The following is a 5,000-nucleotide window of genomic DNA, read 5'->3' as shown; positions in this document are numbered from 1 at the left end:
CTAAGGAGATCGATCACATACTTGTTAGCACTTATTGGAAGACCCTGCAGGTTTATCGAAGTATTGAATTCTTTGGGACTTATCCTAGACTCTGAGACTGCGTATCAAAATCAGGAGAATCCCGAAATTTAACCCACTTGAGTTTCATCTAGAGAAACTCAGGAATCATGCATGTGCCCAAGAGTATGCGGTAAGAATCTCTAATCGGTTTGAAATACTAAGCTGTCTTTAGGACCCTGAAGAACTATGGGACACTTTTAATTGTGAAACTCTGAAAGATGCCGAGGAGTGCGTTGGAGAATGCCCAAGGTCAATGAGTGGTGTGGCGTAGCGACAGACACTTGAGAGTATAGATTTGGGCTGTGCTGCCAGAATGGCTGGGGGAACTGCATCAATACAGGAACGGCGGGCTAGAGTTCTCATGAGAACGGATAAGGAGAAGTACGTCAGGGGAATTACTGAGAATGTCGAGGGCTATTTTAATGCAAATGACCTAGGGTGTGCTTACCGAGCCCTGAAAAACTCCGCTCCAAATCTGTGATCCAGAGGAGTACAATCCGAACAGCTGATGGCGAGCTAGTGTAAAGTGTGGAGGGATGTAGTCCCTTTACCGGGTACTTTGAGCAGTTGCTCATGGGTCACCCTCGATGGTGTTCGGGTGGTGGTTCCTGATCTACCGACAGAAGAATCTTCGCCATCTCTGACAGAGATCAGAGAGACTGTGGGTAAGTTGAAGAGTGAAAAGTCAGCTGGCATCTGTAACATAGTGCGGAGTTGCAGAGGTACTGTGTGTTGTCTAGCTGTCTGGTACCATTCCCTCTGACTGGAAAAAGGCTCTGGTCGTTCCTACTTGGAAGGGGAAAGGGGGATCGACAGGGATGTAACAACTACCACGACATAACACTGCTCTAGGTAAGGTGCTGGCCCATCTATTACAGACACGGTTTGTTCATAGCTGCTAAAACTTCAGAACAGTCTGGGTTCACGCCAATTAAGCCAACAACTGATCGGATCCTAGCGCTTAGTGTTCTTGTGGAGCGCCGATGTAAGTTTCAACAGGGGCTTCTTGCAGCCTGTGTTGATCTCAAGAAGGCATTTGAATCAGTATATCGAGGAGTGTTCATGGACCTTCTACGGATCCGTGTGATTCCTGTAAGGATTATTGACTTGATATATGATTTATGCTCTGGGACAGAATACAGTAAAGTACGGAGGAGGCGTATTAAGCTTGTTTCCTGTTAATTCAGGAGTGAGAAAAGGGTGTATCCTCATCTCAATACTTTTCAACGCCTGAATGGACTGGGTATTGAATAGAATTGTCGATCAAGGTTGTTGCGGAGCACCTATTGGCAATACCAAGCTCACTGACCTTGTGTTTACTGATGATGCTGTCCTTTTTTCGGAGTCGTTAGAAATCCCTCGGGTCACTGCACAAGGAGACGAGACCGCTTGTACTTGAGATCTCTTGGACTCTAAGGTCTAGGAGGAGTTTGGGGGCTTACTGGATGGCACAGTTAAGTCTGTTCATGCATGTGGTAAGGAAATTGAAGTCTCAGAAAGCTTTACATATCTTGGTAGTGTAATGCATAACAGTGGTGGTCTATGTTAGGAAATACTTCGAAGGATCGGCGTTGCCAATGGTGTTATGGACTCTTTCAACCAAAATATATGGCGTTATCGTTATTTATGCAGAAGGACTAAGATTTGATTCTTCAAGTCACTTTTGTTCCCTGTCTTGCTGTACGGGTGTGAGACATGAACATTGACTGCTGACTTGAAGAGGCATCTCGATGTCTTTGGTACTAAGTGCCTTCATATAAGCACAGGGTATCGCTGGAAAAAACTTTGTACCAAACCAGAGACTGTACTGTGAGACTTAGTCTAGACCACTTACCAGCATAATTCGTGAACATCAACTCCGGCTGTATGGGCATGTGGTGCGTTTTACTGACGTTGATCCTACTGACAAGGTTGTCTCCACAAGAGACAACCCTCGATGGAGAAGACGAAGAAAGGGACGCCCACAGAATTCATGTCTGAGGCATGTTGATCGAACCTGTCGGGAGTTATTTGGAGTGGTAAGGGAGGGTCTCTGCAAGGGATATTGGTCGGAGAGACCGTGAGGACTAGTGGCAGCGTGTGAGACAAGCAATGCGCTCCCTGGCGCATACCCTCATTTGATGATGATGTTGATGATGATTACACAATAATATGAAACATGAATGACGCTACAGATATATGTATATATATACATATATATATGTATATATATATATATACATATATATATATATACATATATATGTATATAGATAGATAGATAAATAGATAGATAGATAGATAAATAGATAGATAGATAAATAGAAAGATATATAGATAGACAGATAGATAGATGATAGATAGATATATAGATAGATATATAGATAGATGTATAGATAGATAGATAGATAGAAGAAGAAGAAGAAGAAGAAGAAGAAGAAGAAGAAGAAGAAGAAGAAGAAGAAGAAGAAGAAGAAGAAGAAGAAGAAGAAGAAGAAGAAGAAGAAGAAGAAGAAGAAGAAAAAGAAAAAGAAGGAGAAGGAGAAGACGTCCCCCAAATCAGGCTCGCCCAAAGTGGCTCGACAAAGAAACTGAAAAAAGTATTGCTAAAAAGAGACAGGCTTATAAGAAATATAAGTGCTCGGGTGCATCTAATGACTATGAAAGTTATGTATCAATAAAGAGAGATTTAAAAAAGACAATAAGAAAAAGAAAACGACAATACGAAATGAACATCGCTGATAAATCCAAAGAGAATCCCAAAGAATTCTATAGTTACATTAGAGATAAAAAGGTTGTTAGGAATCACATTGGTCCACTATTATCTGCTGACGGTCAACTTGAATATTCAAATGAAGGAATGTGTAATATCTTAAACAATTATTTTAGCTCGGTATTCGTAAACGAAACACCTCAAAGTGAATTCCAAACTGAAACCTGTGAAAAGTCTGGTGTAAACTTATTCACTACGGTAAATATAACAAAAGAAAAAATTAAAAGGTGTATAGAAAAACTCAAAGTTAATAAAACACCAGGGCCTGACGGTTGGCATCCAAGAATCTTAAAGGAAATGAAAAATGAGATTGTTGTTCCATTAGAAATTATTTTCAAGAAATCCATCATATCCGGAGATGTCCCAAGAGAATGGAAGAGAGCTAACGTTACTCCCATATTCAAAAAAGGTGACAAAAAGAAACCAAATAACTATAGGCCTGTAAGTTTGACTTCAATCGTAGGAAAAATAATGGAAACTATCATCAGAGATGCTATCGAACATCATTTAGAAAGTAACCGTTTGATAAATGATAGCCAGCATGGTTTCAGACGGAAACGTTCTTGCGTGACTAACTTACTCGAATTCTACAACACAGTTATCTCGAATTATGACAAAAAAAATATAGATTTAATATATCTAGACTTTGCAAAAGCTTTTGATACCGTCCCACACGAAAGACTACTTACTAAACTAGCTTTGCATGGAATAAGTGGTAGCCTATTAGGTTGGACTAGTAATTGGTTGAATGGTCGAAAAGAGAGAGTTGTTTTAAATGGAAAAACTTCTGGATGGAAAAGTGTTGCAAGTGGAGTTCCTCAGGGGTCCGTTCTTGGGCCACTTCTATTCATAGTATATATAAATGATATAGACCATGGACTAAAATCTACTGTTTCCAAATTTGCTGATGATACAAAAGTGTGCGGAGTGACAAATGATCACTCAAACCAATTAGATATTCAAGAAGATTTAGATCAATTACAGCAATGGTCTGAAAAGTGGCTAATGAAATTCAACACAAGTAAATGCAAGGTAATGCACATAGGTAAAAATAACAGTAAGTACGATTACAAGTTATTTGGAAATTCGTTAACAAAAGTGGATAGTGAAAAAGATCTCGGCGTAATTATCAGTAACGACCTCAAATCATCCAAGCAGTGTATTTCAGCCTCTGAGAAAGCAAATAAGATTCTGGGACTGATTGCGCGATCTTTTGATTTCAAAAGTCCATCACTCATTAACAAGCTATATAAATCGTTAGTTCATCCACATTTGGAATATGCTGTTTCCGTATGGTCACCGAATCTCATTAAAGACATTGACAGACTGGAAAAAGTACAACGGCGAGCCACAAAACTGATTCCAAATATCAAAAATAAATCATACGAAAATCGACTAAAGCACATGAATCTGTTTTCCCTAAAAAAGCGTAGACTCAGAGGTGACTTGACAGGTCTTTAAGATTTTAAAGGGAATTGACAACATCAAAAGTGACCAAATTTTCACATTGAATGAGAATCAGACAAGAAACAATGGTCTCAAACTGTCCGGAAATAGATTCAATTTGGAAGTAGGTAGAAACAACTTTGCCAACCGTGTAGTTAATGAATGGAATAAACTTCCTGCACAGGTAGTGCAATGTAGTTCAGTTCGAAGCTTTAAGAATAATTTAGATAAATACCTAAGTAAGATGCTGTAATGATTATAATTTATCTTATATTATTTGTTTTTGTTTTGTTATCATTTGTCTGTCTGATTTTCATTTATCATTAGTTATATGTCAATTTATTATTTGCTATTTACCTGTTTGTTTGTTACTTTAACTACACCTATGCATTTATTTATGTATTTTATTTATTATTTACATTATTATAGTTTTTATTTATTTATTTATTTTTTTTTTTTGCATCCGACCTAGATATGGATCAAAAGGTCTCCTGTCGGCATGCTCCGCCTTTGTAATCCTTTGCAATCCTTTGAAAAGGAGAAGGAGGAGGAGGAGAAGAAGAAGAAGAAGAAGAAGAAGAAGAAGAAGAAGAAGAAGAAGAAGAAGAAGAAGAAGAAGAAAAGAAGAAGAAGAAGAAGAAGAAGAAGAAGAAGAAGAAGAAGAAGAAGAAGAAGGAGAAGAAAAGAAGAAGAAGAAGAAGAAGAAGAAGAAGAAGAAGAAGAAGAAGAAGAAGAAGAAGAA

Source organism: Oratosquilla oratoria, chromosome 22, assembly GCF_046742065.1.
Source record: "Oratosquilla oratoria isolate Oo_2021 chromosome 22, ASM4674206v1, whole genome shotgun sequence".
Classification (NCBI taxonomy): domain Eukaryota; kingdom Metazoa; phylum Arthropoda; class Malacostraca; order Stomatopoda; family Squillidae; genus Oratosquilla; species Oratosquilla oratoria.
This window is presented reverse-complemented; position numbering follows the sequence as displayed.